This window comes from Eulemur rufifrons, chromosome 7 (assembly GCF_041146395.1).
Source record: "Eulemur rufifrons isolate Redbay chromosome 7, OSU_ERuf_1, whole genome shotgun sequence".
NCBI lineage: Eukaryota > Metazoa > Chordata > Mammalia > Primates > Lemuridae > Eulemur > Eulemur rufifrons.
The window spans coordinates 100,050,729-100,068,244 of NC_090989.1; the positions used below are offsets into that span (position 1 = coordinate 100,050,729).

Below are 17,516 nucleotides of genomic sequence, written 5' to 3' on the forward strand. Positions count from 1 at the left end.
CAGTGTCTTATTTTCTAGAATAAGAAACTGAGGGCCAGGCGGGGTGTGGCTCGTACCTGTAATTCTAGCACTCTGGGATGCCAAGGTGGGAGGATCTCTTGATCTTAGGAGTTTGAGACCATTCTGAGCCATGAGCAAAAGAGAGACCCTGTCTTTACTAAAAAAAGGAAAAATAAGCTGGCTGTGGTTATGCTGGCCTATAGACCCAGCTACTCAGGAGGCTGAGGCAGGAGGATCATTTCAGCCCAGGAGTTTGAGGTTTGAGGTTGCTGTGAGCTAGACTGACACCATAGCATTCTAGCCCGGGCAACAGTGCTAGACTTTGTCTCAAAAAAAAAAAAAAAAAAATCAAAAAACACCAAACTCAGAGGGTAAGCAATTCAATTGTTCAAGGTCACATAGTTGGTTAATGATGGGCTCTTGTTTAAAGTCCTCCAAAAGCTCTGTCCAGCACAGCATATTGCCTTCCAACCTAATGGAGAGAGATTAACATCTATGAGGAGGGTCTATGATAAAATAAAATAGATTTTTAAAAACCAGAGACACTTTTTTTAAAGGTATAAATTGTTTATACAGTGATTATAAAGATGCTGTCAGTCCTCTTTGGATTCATTGCTAGACTCTAGGACATATTGTTTTAAATAGCCTCAGGGATGGTAAATATTTGCCGTTTTATCTTTAGCCATAAAACACACCATTTGTATGGGTCTGATTTTTGGAAATGATCAAAAAAGCTTCATGGCTCAAGTCAGTGAATGAATTGAGTGATTAAGCTAATAGAATTAAAAAGAAAAAAGGAAAGAAAATAAAGTATGATCATAAAATAAGAATTCAATTATTATTGTATACTTCCCAGAGAGTTTGTTACTGAACTAGTATCACTACCTTATTGTCATACCTCATACGCATGTAAAAAAAGCTTTTCCAATAAGAAACATTCAAGATCCAATAAATGGTAGAAAAAATGAGCACTATGTGTGAGGTTTTGGGGGGCTTGGATGAATCAAGGATCTTACTGATAATGATTTGATCTGATATTATGTACCTGGTAAACTTGACCTTCAGTTTCCTCTTTTATTCACCAAAAAAGGCATAATTAACTGCCTTTCACAAAAATATTAAAATTTGGGTTTTCTAAAAAATAAATATTTTAAAATTTTAAACGAGAAGTTAGTAAGAATTATAAAAGAATAGAAAGGAACACATCAATGATGTAAATGTCTGAGTCATTCAGAAGAATCAACACTTTAGATCAATGATCTCAAAGCAAGGCACTCAAGGTAATCCACAAAAGTTCGGAAAGAATATTGCAACTTCTACTTCTATTAATTTTCAAAAATCTGATGCTTTTAAAGCTTCTATTTTTGCTTGCATTTTATAATCTACATGACCCAATGTTACATGAATAGTATTCATAAATAAATATGTATACACAGTATATCAACATAAGAATATAAATATTTTTATCTATATATTCCTTGATGAGGTGTTATGTGATCAAAAACTTTGGGACAACTGCTCTAGACCCATTCAGGAGAGACTGAATGGGACAGGCTCCATATACACAATATAATGCTAACAAATGGCAGAGGCAGCACCTCATCTAGGTGATTTTTTTTCCATAATAGAGCCATAGGGGATTGTTTGGAGAAAGCTTTTTAATGCTTTGGGTATCTACTGCCTTGGAGTCTTTCATATTCTTTGTGCACTATGACTTGGACTTAGGCTGATGTATCTGAATGAGTAGCACTCGCTGGGTGAAAGCCTGAAAAAGTCTAACGTGCTCCTCTTGGGGGTGGCGAAATACAAGTGTGACCCAAGGAAGACAAGGCAGGCTACAGTTAATAAGACCCTTGATCTCCATGACTGACACTCTTGCTGAAGAGGTGGTTTCATTGACTGGTGCTGGGGAAGTCATTAGGCTGCTAAGCATGAAATAAAAAACTTGTAGAATGACTGCTAGAGCTGAGAGAACTTAGAGGTTATCTGGTCCACCCACTCATTTTACAGCAAGGAAACTGAGGTCTACGGAGTAAGTATATCTCATTAATGCAGGAGGACCTGGTGCTTGAGAACATGAGAACATTTTACTTTATAAGGAATGGAAATTCCACATGACTCATGTTAGCCTTTTTATTCTCCATTTAGACAGTGAAACTATGTTAAGGGTTGACAATTTTGAAGAATATACATTTTGATACATGGATGGACTACATGTAACTCTTCTAAAAATATTCAAACAGCAAATCTTGGTCTAAATTCTATGGATATAAGCCATTTAGTATTTTATTTACCCTCTGAGAGACAGAAATTTTAAATATTATAGAAATATTTTGTAATGGCCAATGCTGGCATTTTCCCAAGCATTTTTATAGCTAATCCTTGGGAAGTTTTTCATATATTTTTTATTGAAAGCAACTGAGAACATAATGCAATGATAACTCTCAAAAGGAAAATGTTAATTATTTTACTCCGTATGACTTTCCTAGAAGGAGCCTTTTAGCCTCTGTGTGTCCCATTAATCTAAATACTTGATTTTCTCTAAAGACTTCCAGTCTGAGTTTATGCTTCTGCAATTCCACATCCATTTCCCCGAGTTTTCATTTCCTCCACCTGGAGTGTCCTTCCAGCCTGGCTAATATCTCTATTTTCTTACAAACTTATTTACAGGCTCAGAAGTTGCTTAGAGACCTTCTCTTGGTTACTCCTGTCTCCCACTCTTAGCAGAGAGCAGAGAGCTTTGCTGAAATTATCTGTGGAATTCTCTATTCCCTACACTAAGTCTTGAGTTCCAAGATGACAGAGATTGGTTTTTTTTTGTTTTGTTTTTTTAGAAACTGGTGTTTATTTTCCATCAACCTTATTTCCATCTTGTTTAAGGGTTTGTGGAAGAACAGCTTAAGGCCACTCAGTGGTTGTTCCTGCCCATTCAGTGGCCTGAGCAGCGGGAGCTGCAGACCAGTCTTGTGTCAGGCTGAGCGCACCAGCCTTCAGTGGGGAACGGAACAGGCATAGACCTGCACGCCTTCAGGCCAGTCTGCAACCTCAGGCTGAGTAGCAGGAAACTCAGGAGCTGGAGCAGTCCATTCACCCTGAAATTCCTCCTTGGTCACAGCTTTCTCAGTGGCAGCCTGCTCTTCCTTTTCAATTTCTTCAGGCTCTCTGTAGGATCTCTGTAGATGTAGAGATCAGGCATGACCTCCTGCAGGTGCTCACGAGACAGGTGCCACACATAGGGAGAACTTCCTGGGCCAGCATCCACCACATCAGACCCACTGAGCGAGCTCCCTTGTTGTTGCATGGGAGGCGATGCCCACAGAATGCAGAGGAGAATCTGTGTTACACAGAGCAATGGTGGGCAGGTTAACGTAAGACACCTCTGTGAGAGACTGTCAGTCAGCCCTGGGATCAGTAACCACCAGAAGACGCAGCTCCCAGAATCCTGCCTGGATCTGGTTAGTGAAGGTTCCAGGAGCAAAGCTTCCAGCATTAGGAGTGGCTCCAGTGGCCTCAGCAAACTTCAGCACAGCTCACTGGCGGGTATTCCTGGAGGATATGCTGCTGACATCAGCAGGGTTTTCAATAGCAACAATGGCACGAGCTGCCAACAGAAGCTTCTCCCAGGTCCTCTTCAGATTTATGATGTAGATGCCATCACTTTTCCTTTTGTAGATGTACTGTTCCATTTGGAAGTCAAGGTTGGTGTCACCTAAGTAAGTTTCTGCTGCAAGGAATTTGAGGACATCCCCCTCCTTCATTTGCAGGACATCGAGGGCTCTGGACATTGTGGAAGTTTCCCTTTAAGTTACAATGGGAATGGACCCCTCTCTTGGTTGCGCGGAAAGGAGAGATGTTCTTTATTTCTATATTCTCAGTGTCTACCAACAGTCTAGCACACGGTAGCTCCTACGACATGTTAGCACAGAAATACAAATTATTTTCAGAATCTTATTAAAGAACAACTAAAAATTTCCTGAAGTCTAATGTAGACTAGTTACAGTCATTTGCTATTTACTTCAAGTGATCAACTGCTTTTGCGTTAAAGAAATCATTCAGTTGCTTGGAAAGAAACATCCTGCACTTGATTCATATCAGTAGTGTAATATCAATAAGTTAACTCTGCCCAGAGCTTCTGATTGACCTGAGAGAATTTTCTAGGTAAGTATCTTTTGAGAACATGAGTAGCTAAAACTACAGCTAATAAAGTATTGGAGGAGCAAGATGATACTTTGGCCTCAGTCTCTTCTGTGAAAATTGTTTATTTTGGTCTGTTTCTATCATCTTACATTAATAGCTATAGTTCAAAAGGAATTATTACTTTAATATGCTAGGATTCTCTTTTTGTTCTAGGCAGCCATGCAATGCATGCTTTAAAAGGATAGTCCCTTGATAAATTTATTTTATGCCAATTTCTCTCTGGATGAAAAATAAATGTTTTAACCTATGAATCCACGTTTCAGATCCTGCTGGGTTGGCACATTATAGATGCCTATCACTTCTATGTTTAAATTAAGGGAGGAAAACAGCTGTAAATTTTATGACCTAGATAAAAATCATATTCCTTTAAATCCCTTATTCGTATAGCTTGATAACTTCTTAGGTCCTGAGAATTGATTTAAAAAAACACAATCCAATTTCTTCCTTACAATTTATGGATTTTTCTCCCTTTCTGTTCTTCAATTAGGTTCAGCAGGGAAAACAAAGAATTGCCAGCATGGTACTTATGATTTGATTCTCTTGTATTAATTTCAATTTAAAATATTGTAAAATTAAAACACTTCCAGTGAAGTCTTCTTTTTTTCCAAAAGAAAATTTTCAGCATGAAATTTTTCCCATTGCATCTCACATCTTCTTACAAAACTAACAAACTACAAGGAATATACATTCATCTTTCTCCCAAACATCCATTATGCCAATAATAACTTTTTTCAAGAAAAGAAGACAGTTTGATTCCTGTATGTTTATTTGTTTCTAAGCCCCTTCTCCCTCACAAAGGACAGTTTTTGTGATTATGAAAAGTCCTTCTTTACCTAAGTTTTGGCATGTTTTCAAATGACAGTAAGTTGAAATGACAGTAAGTTGAAATGTTGAAATGACAGTAAGTTGAGCCATTGAAATGTTTTCAAATGAGAGTAAGAAAGTCAGACTTATTATAGAAAGGAGAAGAAATAATTTATGACATGAATTTATTCAATCATCCACTCATCCAGAGGAATCCTGTGTCACACACAGAGAAGAATCTGATTCTCAATATCCCCTCAAGGAACTTATGAAATAGAAGGGAAGAAGAGGCTATACTGTATTATAATATGTGTTATAGACAGGACAGAAATCATGCAGGGGTGATATTTCAGTTCGCATAGATGCAGCCCTATCAAATTAAATAAACATTTAAATACTTGCATATCGATTAGTTATAGTTGCTGCCCAGCTGTCCTAAGCACCTTTCTTGCCTCTCTGTCCTTGGGCAGAGACCCTCTTCTCCCTGCCCTCCTCTCTCAGGGTCTAACAATTAAAGGCAGAAAGCTTGTATTGGGTAGGAGCACCCGCCCGACTGCTGCTCTGTTTGGCTAATGCCTGGGCAGTTCTGGTTGTGAAATATTTGGCTATCATTCATGGGTAAATGATAGAAAGAGAAGAAGAGATTCACTGGGAAACACATAGTCTCCAACTGGATCTTGAATGCCTGCAAAGTTAGAATTGTACATAACACGTGGAGTAAAAAGAGACTTCGTTTTGGAGCCCAGGTTTGCAGAATGTCTTAAGAAAATTCTGGCTCTTATAATACAAAAGCCAAGGTTGTATGCAGGACTTACTACTAAAAAGTGTGCTTTTTAGATCAGGTGGAGCTCTCAAAAAACACAAACATGCAAGTTTAGTTGCTTTGTTTGCCACCCATGATTTTCAGCTTGCGTTGTCAAATTTGCATTTGAAGGAGCTATTAAACCACAGCTTCAAAATAATGATCACAGTCACTGCAAAATATAAGAAATCAAAAGAAAAGGGGGGACAAAAACAACCTCTGAAGAGAAGAATGTCTCCAAATGCGGTAATTATGCAGAGCTGTGACGAGCCTCATTCACATATAATGCATACTTTGGGCAAGAGAGGAAGTGCTGCACAAACAAATCTGAGCAGAACCTGCAATTCCCATCAGCCAAACACCGCGCAGGGGCCGCTTTTGCGGTCTAGACAACAGTGACTCAGAAAAATAAGTAATTTGTAGTGGAGCACAGGCACTCAGGGAAATCTGTCAAAATCAGTGTAGAAGTCATAACAAAAGGAAGATGAATTTGGTTTCTTTGCGTTTGTTAAACCAGTGACTAAACTGAGAGAGGTAAGTCTCTAACTCTTCAGCATTTCCTGTTTGCTTATTCTGGCTGGAAAAACTTTGATTCTTAACAGATTTTGATGAAATCTGATGTACTAGTTTAAAAATTAAATATTTTTAAACCAAAGTAATACATTTACATGTTTTTTTTTCCCCTTATTTTTACTGTGCCAGATATTACTAAAAGTAAACCAGTCTCCTTTCCATTCTTCTTTTCTCTCTCCCAGAGGCAACACATTCCAACTCTTTTCACTGACTTTTTCTTTTGGAATATTCACTCTCTTCACATTTCTTTCTCTTTCTTTCTTTCTTTCTTTCTTTCTTTCTTTCTTTCTTTTTGAGACAGAGTCTCGTTCTGTGGCCCAGGCTAGAGTGATGTGGCATCAGCCTTGTTCACAACAACCTCAAACTCCTGGGCTCAAGTGATCTTCCTGCCTCAGCCTTCCCAGTAGCTGGGACTACAGGAGCACGCCATGATGTCCGGCTATTTTTTTCTATTGTTAGCAGAGAGGGGGTCTCACTCTCACTCAGACTAGTCTTGAACTCCTGATCTCAAATGATCCTTCCACCTTGGCCTCCCAGAGTGCTAGGTTGGGAGGTGTGAGCCACCGTGCCTGGCCCACTTTTCTAACTAGCATGTTAATATCACCATTGCTTGTGTGACCAATTGTAAACATTATCTTCTTACCTCCTGTTGCTAAGTTCTCTAACTTACTCCCCCAAACCTTTGAAAAACAAATTTCCCAAACTTTCCCATATCCCATCCTCTTCATATGTCACAATATCTGGTTAAATCTACAGCCAGTCTTTATATTTGTGTCACTCAATATTACTACTGAGTTAAGTAGTGTTCTAAGATTATAGATTTTTTTCCTCATGAGTTAATAATTATCTTTTTTCCTTATGCTTACATCTATGTATGTATTATTACTCTCCCCACTCCAAATGTTTCAAAATATGCTTCAAATGTCTACCACTACTATTGTTCGAATATTCAATCATATCGGATAATCTTACTGTTCTAATTCTTCTTTAATGGAAATTCCCACAACTCTTTGTTTTGGAGTTCTCCCATAGCCCTCTATTTTGCTGTTCCTAACTGGACTGCTTCTCTGTAGACCTGTTGCATGCCAGTGTCTGGGACTTCCCTGTGTCTTTCTTTGGACTTGGATCTCCCGTTTCTTGTATCTCATGCCTCCCTCTTTTTTGGTTTATCCTCTTGTTTCTCAAAATAAATTCTCATTGTATTTCCTAAGTAAGAGTTTATAGGAAGTAAATTTTTTGACCCTTGTATATGGGAAAATATCTTTTTCTTTCTCTCCCACTTGAGTTTTGATATGTCTAACATTAAATTTTATGGTAAAATTATTTCCCTTTGGCTTCTGAAGGCATTGCTGCATTCTATTCTAGCTTCCAGTGTTGCTATTGAGAAGTCTGGTGCCATTTTAACTTTTGATCCTTTGGATCTGATCTATTTTTCCTCTCTGAACCTGTTAGAACTTTCTCTTTACTCCTCGCGTTCTGAAATTTCATTGAGACGTGTGCCTTATTGACGGGGCCCTTTTTTCTCTCTTCCATTTATTGTGCTGGGCATCAGTGGCACCTCTCATCTTTCGAAGAAAGATGGGCTTGTTGCTATTGTTCTGTTTTCTGAGAAATTTCTTCAACTTTATCTCCCAACTATTCTATTTAATGTTTCTATTTTTGGCTTTAAGTTTTTAGGATCTTTGTTGTACTCTGATTGTTCCTTTTCCACAGCAAGTTTGGCAGACATACCCTAAAGTAACCCCAATGAGTCATGCTCTACTATAATCTCCTCCCCTTGAATTCCCACAGATCCTGTGACTTGCTTCAATAGAATACAAATGAAAGTTCACAATTAAAGTAATTCCCAGTACTGAAAAGCTATTTGCACGTTCTATGGGACTTACTGACCACAAGTCATCAGCTTTTGTTTCTTAGGTTATCCCCAAATTATAATAAGAAGAGGTCTTGATCTCTGGGTCCACTTAGTTCTCCAAAGATATGCTTCTTATCCCCTGCCTGGTGGTGAATGCCTGGTTGCTGCTTTCTGGGAGCGGGGACCAGGGAACAGGTTGGCCTGAGGGTTCTACCATCAATATGCTGGTGTTCATTTAATTTCTCTATCTTTAGTTCTGAGCTTTCCACTTGGCCTCCCCAAAACAAGCAAACAAACAAGAAACTGATTTATAGTGTTTGCTGGTTTTTGTTGGTGTGAATACTGTCCCATGGCTGATTTCAAGCCACCAATGTGACATGAACATGTGAACACAATTGGCAAGAGATATGCATGACCAGCTCTTGCAAACCCTTCTGAGCTTTCTCTCACACATCACTAGGTCCCAGAGTCTGAGGAGTCTCTATTTGAGTTTCCCTAGATAATAAACTCCTAAATATTTTGTGTGTGTGCACACACATGTATGTAGGTAGCTGCAATAGACACTTAGATACCTCAAAAGAGAAAATATATGGAAAATGAGAATTTAGTGTTAAAATCTCTTGCGTTCCAACTCTTAGTTCAATTCTGAAATCATAAGACCTCAGAGTTTCAAAACAAATAAATTAAATTCTAGGGTGTAGCCATGAGTTCTCTCAGACATAGGAGAAGGTTTTTACTTTTGGTGCTTTTTCCTTGGGGCCGTACCAGATGACTGAACTAAATCCGGAGTCAACCTTCTGGCACAATCCTAGAAGAAAAGGCAACTTTCATCCTCAGAACCTTATTTAGTCTCATACATGTGCCCCTTAACAGTTAAGGAACTTCCAAGTTAAGACTTCTGCTTTAAGCCCATCTTTCTTTGAAATGTCCTGAGCAGTATCAGCATAGGGACAGATTTACTGGGAGCTCATCACACTGCCTTCTCCCCCAGCAGTTCAGTTGGCCCCTCAGTCCAACCAGCTCCAGGTAAAACCCTGAGCACACTAGCAGTGCCCCAGGTCCTTGCAGTATGGCCCAACATTTGGGTTTTCCCTCTAACAGAGGGAAGGGACGCAGGGGGCCAGAAACCAGGTCCTAAGACAACAGAACTAGCTTCTCTCCCTTTCTTAAACTAAAAGGGGAAAAAACTTGGTGCCAGGTGTTTACTTCTTCACACCTGAAGGCCCCCTCACTCTCACCCCTGGGAGAGGGAGTACTGGGAAGAAACTGGCTGGTGTTTGCATTGCACCTTCTCTTCAGTGGAAGCTTTCTGTCTGACTGTTCTAATCTCTGCAGAGTACCTCAGGCCAGCCGGGTAGCTGCATTCCAAAGGAGAAGTGTCTTTTTGAAGTTGAAGGCTATGGATGTCTTGCCCTGCCTGGGTCTGCAGCACAGAGCTAATGCTCTGCAGAAGGATCAGAATAATCAGGACCCAGACTGCATCTCTTCCAAGAGAGGTTTTCCAGAGCAAGATGACATGCAGCCACATTTTACAAGCCTGTCAAACAAGCAAATTGCAAGGTTGTTGCCAAGCCTAGTAAAATCTAGGTGATGTCCCCTGCACTCCCAAGGCACTTTGTGCATAGATAAAACATAGATTTTTATCTTACCATATTTGTTTTGCTCCCTTCCTTTTTTGAAAAGTAAAACTTGGAGTTTAAAAAAATTATAAAATACTTATGCGTCAAGGAAAAAAGAGAAAAAAATAAGTGTTCGGGGGGAGAGAGAGATAGAAGCATACCATTCAGATAAAACCATTATTAACATTTAGAGATGTTTTTCCAATCACTTCTTTTCTACTGCTTATTCTTTTTTAAAAAGATTTCATTGTGTTAAAATATACATAACAAAATTTACCATTTTAACCACATTTAAGTGTAAAATTCAGTGGCATTAAGACATTTGCAATGTTGTATAACCATCACCATTATTTTCAGAGTTCTCCGTTATCTCAAACAGAAATTCTATAACCATTAAGCAATAACTCCCCATCCCTCACTCCCTCCAGTCCCTGGTAACTTCTATTCTACTTTCTTGGCAAATTTGCCTACTCTAAACAGCTCATATAAATGGAATCATAAAATATTTTTCCTTTTGTGTCTGGCTTATTTCACTTAGCATAATATTTTCAAAGTTTATCCACAGGGTAGCATGTATCAGAACATAATTCCTTTTTATAGTCAAATAATATTCCTTTGTATTGGAATGGAATGGACCATATTTTGTTTATTCATTCATCTGTTGATGGATACTCAAGTTGTTTCTACCTTTTTGCCATTTGTGAATCATGCTGCTATGAATATTGGTCTTCAAATATCTGTTTGAGTTCCTGTTTTAATTTTTTTGCGTATATACCTCAGTATAGAATTATATGGTAATTCTATGTTTAACTTTTTGAGAAATCACCAAACTCTTTATATTCCCACCAGTAATGCATGAGGGCTCCAATTTCTCCATCTTTGCTAACACTTGCTATTTTCTGTTTTTTTTTTTTAAAGTTAGATAATAACCATTCCAGTGAGTGTGGGGTGGTATCTCACTGTGGTTTTTATTTGCATTTCCCTAATTATTAATGATGTTGAGTAACTTTTCATGTGTTTATTGCCCATGTGCATATTTTCTTTGGAGAAATACCTATTCAAGTTCTTTGCCCATTTTAAAATTGGGTTGTTTTTCTTTTTGTTTGTTTCTAGTCACCTTTATACACAGTTTTTAAAATATTTCATACATGAAATCACACAGTATATAATTTTATCTCTTAATTTTCCACATAGCCATTGAGATCACTTATATGTGTGTTTTTCTCTTCAATCAGACTGAGCCTTTGAAAGACAGTGACCAAGATTATGTCTCTGGTTCATTTTTTATACTCCCAATATGATCCTCATATTTTAATAAAAGAGAAATTGGAACTTTACAATTTTATAAATGTGTAATGCTGTTTCATGCCTCTGAGTCTTTGCACGTTTCCTCGGTTTGCCCTGGTCTTTCCAGTTTCCTTCACCTGCATGATCTCCTACTTATCCTTCAAACCCCAGCCTTTCCTGACTTCCCTTTTTGTTCTTCCACTTGTCATATTGTATTGCAGTACTTTATTTACTTGTTTGACTTCCTTCCTGGGCTTCGAGGTCCTTGCGTCCTTGCTGTCTATCAGGAATCCTAGAACATAGCAGATATTTGATAAATGTGTGTTGAGTGTTGAGTGAAGAAAATGTAGAAACTTGTTTAAAAAAATACAGGATTTCTCTGTAAACATAAATGAGACCCAATTACTCCCTTATATACAGGGTTTAGGGATCAAAGGCACCAAAAAGTAACTAACCATTTTGAAAAAGGGTTTGTGGTTTTGCGGTTTACAAAGGGCTTTTACATGGTCTAGTTTATTTATGTCTACAACAGCCTTGTAAAGGAAATGAAATTGCCCCATTCTATAGATAATGGAGGCTCAGGAAAGTTGTGACTTGCCCAAGGTCACATGATGGTAAATGCCCTGCAACAAGGCACTTTCATTCTGAAAATCACACTCTGTTGCTCTTTGTGAGCACTGTGCCTGCTGATGGGCACGATTTATTCTTTCCTGCTGTACAGTCTTCAGATAGAGCACGATTTATTCTTAAAGCTAATTGCCCGAACCCCTGAACAATAAGACTTGGTGGGAATAAAGTGTTAATTCAGAAATTCAAAGATAAGATGAAAGAATTTGTACCAAAATGGGATAAAATGAAACAAAATTTGGAAAAGCAAATTTCTGAAATAAGCAAATAGAGAAGATTTATCCTGAAAAAGAAAATTCAACGTCTTCTTAAAGATGAAAACATCTGTAAAACATTTATACTCATCGGGTGCTGCTTTGATATTTTTAAGATCTTATTTTCAGATTTTGTAGCCATGATATAAGGTTATTTTGTGATTTGTTATTTTTGACATTGTTTTATTGACCTTGTTTTATACACAGAATATGCCTGTTAATAGCTATGTGTCCATCTGTGTTGTTGGTTTTTCCAAAATTCCAGGTTTAAATAAATAGGTATACCTTTGAATTTACATATCTTTTACTTTCCATTCTTGTATTTTTCCATTTCTAGAATTTTCATGTGCTTCTTTTTTATTGATTCTAGTTCTCTGGTGAGATTCTACATCTCATTATATATTTTTTTGAACCTAACAGTCATGGTTATTTTAAAGTGTGTGTCTGAAAATCCCAGTATCTGCATTACCTATGAATCAGCTTCCACTGTGTTTTTCTTCTTTTGGTCCTAGTTCTTGACATGCATGGCAATCTTCGTTTGAATGTTAGACATTGTATATGAAGTATTGTAGAAGCTCTGCATGATAGTATATTTTTTTTCAAAAACTGTCTCTATACTCGGACAGGCAGGAGCAAATCTCCACAATCCAATCGCTTGAGGCTGACTTCAAACTTTGTGAGTTTTTCTTCTTCTGGTCACGTACACGTTGTGAATGTAGTTCTCTAGTGTAGTTCCCTGTGTGCTTACAGGGTTTAATAGGGCTCCTCCTTTTTGATGAGGCCTGAACTCCAACTATTCCTCAGCACTAGAAAACTGCTAAAAACTTCACTCAACTTCTCAGTTACTTTCTTTTGGACTTCTTTGCCTCTTACTCTGCAAAGCTTATGAGTTAGTAAATACCCTAAGATGAAAACTTTCATGGAATGATGGGTTCACTTTTCTGCATCATTCTTATTCCTTTGGATCTTGGCCCCTGAAGTTCTGGCTGCCTTAGTAAACTTAAACCATTTTCTCCAGCCATATGAAATTATGGAAAGCTTTGGGGGGTTTTTCTACCTTTTAGCAGCTGCCTTCTGCCTGGAAACCATTTAAGAATCAGTAAATACTCTAAGGAGTATAGCAAAGCACACAATATTGTGATTGCCTCAGTGAATTTCTCTTCTCTTCAGCATCATGGTCTCCACATCCTGGCAGCCTCAGAAGCCCTCCAATAGATTTTAAAACAATCTCATTCACGGGGCGGGGGAGGGGGGCACTTAAAAAAACAACAACAACAATTTCATTCAGCTTGTCAAGTTGTTCTCCAGGTGAGTATCTTTCTTCATCATAGGCTTTACCTGGCTAGGCCATCTCACTAGGTGGTGAACTCTCAGATAAGCAGCATAGCACAACTTAGTGGGAAGAATATGGGTTTCTGCACCAGATCGACCTAGGTGCAAATCCTGGCTTAACCACAGACCAGTTGCTAGCTCGTGGGCAATTATTTCACATCTTTGAGCCTCAGTTTGTCCAAAATGAAAATTATAATAGTACTTTACTCATAGGAGTGAAGATTAAATGAAGTACTTTGCCTAAAATAGTGCCTGTCAGACAGTGAATGCCAAGTACATGTTGCTTTCCTGCTCTTTCCTTGCCTAAGGCCATCCTTGTGGATAAATATATTTGCCTAACCATGCATTTTGAGAGAAAAGAAAAGACTTAAATAAAACTTTTAGAATAACTTGTATTATCCTGGGTAAGCTGGAACCCATTCTACTAAGTGAAGTATCTCAGGAATGGAAAAACAAGCACCACATGTACTTACCATCAAATTGGTTTTAACTGATCAACACTTAAGTAAGTGCACATATAGTAACAACATTCATCAGGTGTTGGGCAGATAGGCGGGGGGCGATGGGGGATGGGTATATAAACTTAGAAGAATATTTGCTCCTACAGTGGCTCTTAGAAGCCCATAGTCTGTAATTTTACCAATAATTGCAAAAATCCTACTGGCAGCTGACTGGCTATATAGACCTCCTGTCTGGGACACTTGCCAATCCCAAGACATGCACCAAAGGGAGGATGGGAATGCAGTCTAGGAGTCCGGCTTTTTCAGGAACCACTTCAGGAGAGAACCAACCACACAACAGCCTGTAGAATTCCAGCATGTAGCTACTCCTTGCAACTGAATGGTCTTGTTAGCTTGGCCTGAGTGTAAAAAAGTAAACTACTATCTACACCCTGAAAAGTTTAACCTCTTGAGTTTATTATTACATTGTATAATGGATCATTCATCAGCCCTGGTGCTCTACTGATAGGCACAGGGCCACTAGTCTAGGAGTTGGTGAAATCCAGTTAGATGCTTCAAGAAACATAGGCAGGAACAACTGACTGCAGGTACCATCTGAGACAGTGGCCAAAAGTAGACTTGGCTCCTGAGGTGAATGTAAAGATGGACTCAACAAGCCCTCATTTCCAAAATAAGTAAGATCCTCCTCCTCCTCCTCCTCCTCCTCCTTCTTTTATTCTTGTAAAAAATATGAGCTGGGAAGCCCTTCAGTCCTAGTTTTAGGAGGTGCTACATGTGTAGTATAGAGTAACTGTGATAATGGTTCATGTCAAATCTTCCTGAGAGGAAAACAAAACTATTATACTGTTAACCTGGGAGTGTTTTTAACAGCATCTTTCTCCCATTCCACCAGACAGTCCTGTATTTGCTAGCCTGGTTCTCCTCTGTTCTCTGGATCTCGAGAGAAGCACACTTGATCTATATATTGACTTGCTGAGCCCGAAAGGAGGGTACTATAGAAGGGAGGGAAGCTGTGAAGCTTGAAAGTGAAGGGTGGGTTTATTCTAGGGGTAGGTGGGTGGGGATAAGTTGGGAGTTGAGGATAAAGGCTTTGGAGTAGCTGTGGGTTGGAGCAGTGGTTTGCTGATGATAAATCAGCTCTCTGGAAATAAAAAAAGAGACCCGATTTGTAGCATTTGCCAAATTCCACAGTGTAAATACTCCCACTACAACTGATTACAAGCTACCAATGTAAAGCAAACTGGCTAAAAAAATTCAGCACATCATTAGGTGGGAGGGAAATAAAGAGGAGAGAAAAAAAAGCTTTAGTATTTTAATCACCTTTAATGTTCTTTGAGAAAGAGAATTGAAGAATTCTGCTACACTGGGTTCTTGAACTATGTGTTTGAAATGTAATGCTATTCTGACTGGTCCAAATGAGGCTCCTTGTTAATAAGGATGGTCTCATATTACAGATAAAGAAATGCAGGTTCAGAGATTTGAAATAACTTTCTTAAGTTTGTAGAGCTAGGAAGTGGGAGATTTAGGATGTGGGCCTGGTCTCTCCAGCTCTAAGGCCCATGCTTTGTTCACCACACTGCCCTGCACAAACTGCTGGTTCCATTGGCTCAATGCGCAGGTCCTGCATCCAGGGGGATCATTGTGTTGTCTCGAGTTTCCCATTCATTGTTTCTCCTCAGAGGACCCTTGTTTCCACGTTCTTGCTTTTTCTAACTGCCTCTTCCTCTCCTGCAGTAGCTCCTTTTATTCCAAAATCCAATATGTAGTGTTGGTTCAAGAGCACAGCAAACTTTCATCCCAGTGTGAGGGTTTTAGCACACAAGGGAAGCTGTGAGTTTAGGCTCAGGCTACTCAGCGAGCTTTGTCAAACCAAAAATCCCAAACACGTTCTTAGGTGCTATGACTCAAAACCTTTTTATCTGGAAACTCTTTTAGCCCTTCCTTGGGAACCTAAACCTCTGGATGGTGGTTCTTCTTATTAGCTTAGCTCAAGGTTGCCTCCTTGGCCCAAATAGAGCTATTATTTGTAGCTGCCTTTTTGACTGATAGGAAAATAGATGCCTATCTGCCTTCTACCCCAAAACTCCAGGGCCTTAGGCATCACTTTTTAAGTGGATGAGTCCACAGCCCATGAAATTTGGGTAAAACACATGCCTCTAGACTGAGCTATTATTCTGTCCTCTTCCAGCTTCTTGTTCTCTGCATGGTTTCTCTCTAATTACCCTGCATTTCTCCAACTCTGAGAGTGGTCTGTCCTAGTTCATTTCTGTGCTGGCAGGATCTATACCCTATTCCACAGTGTTCTGAGTCCATGGTTCATGTTATACCTTTGCCAGTTGAAGGAAATCACTGGATAGTCTAGGGAAAGCCTCATGGGCTTTAATGTAATAAAAAGTTTAAAAGTACCTGGATGAGTACTTGGAAAGGCAAAGAGTATAGGTCTATTAGAGTACGGCTTTGGAGTCACAGGCTACTTTGCTTCCATTTAACAGCCGATTTATCTGTAAATCTCACCCCCTTGATCCATAATGGATCATATTTTAGAGCTGCGGTCCCCAGCCCCCAGACCTCGGACTGGTACTGGTCTGTGGCCTGTGAGGAACTGGGCTGCATAGCAGAAGGTGAGTGGCAGGCAAGCAAGCAGAGCATCATCTGTATCTACAGCTGCTCTCCATCATTCGCATCACCACCTGAGCTCCGCGTCTTGTCAGATCAGTGGCAGCATTAGTTGCAGGAAAACAAGCTCAGGGCTCCTGTTGGATTCTGCATTATGGTGAGTTATATAATTATTTCATTATATATTACAATGTAATGATAATAGAAATAAACTGCACAATAAATGTAATGCACTTGAATCATTTTGAAACCATCCCCATATCGCCCCCCACCCCCATCCATGGAAAATTTTCTTCCATGAAACTGGTCCCTGGGTGCCAAAAAGGTTGGGGACTGCTGTTTTAGAGGGTTGCTGTGAGGATTAAATGTGATAATGCATGTCTAATACTTAGCACAATGCCTGGGTCAATAAACAGTAACCAGTATTGTAATTGTTTCTTAGGATGGAGCACTATGCATAATATTTCATGGATGCCTTTGACATGTGAGATACTCAGTAACAATTTTTACTTTGATTGGCTAGTTACTCATTAACTTGGAATCATCAGATTTCTGCCTTTTAGGAGCCTCCTGCCCCCGCCCCCACAACCAAGCGAATTAGCGCTCAGGTGGGGGAGGTAATAGGGATAAAGGGAGCCTCTTATTAAGGACCTAGCATTTCACAGTTGCCCTGTCCTAGTGGGGGTGGGGCATAAAATAGGGATTCTATTTAAAACAAGGCAGAGCTTAAGTGTAACCCCAGTAGAGTTTTCTGGGATACACTATAGTCTTTCTACAGGATTCTTTAACCCAAAACCTTCTAAATTTTACATAAGCACCCTACAGCCTGCACCTGAACATTTACATTTCCCACTAAAGATAACGGAGGAAGCAGTTGCCATGTAAAATTGTTTTTACTTTTCTTTTTAGTTACTCAAACAGCATTATAACAACATTAAATAAACACACAAAAGAGGTACATATTCTTCAAGTTTCCCATTTCTATAAATATTTTTCTCCCTACTTTTTTCATATTTCCTTTCAGGTCTTGTCCATATGCCTTTATTATTTTTTCCACAATTGTCTCCATAGTATAAATATAGTTTTACA

General features: G+C 39.0%; 1 protein-coding gene and 1 pseudogene across 3 annotated transcripts in view; both read right to left on the reverse strand.

Moving 5' to 3' along the window:
• Positions 1-17,516, reverse strand: part of SCHIP1 (schwannomin interacting protein 1) — a 532,563-nt gene that overhangs the window by 233,708 nt on the left and 281,339 nt on the right. The gene's annotated exons all lie outside the window — the stretch shown is intronic.
• On the reverse strand, positions 2,899-3,803 carry LOC138387744 (small ribosomal subunit protein uS2-like; annotated as a pseudogene).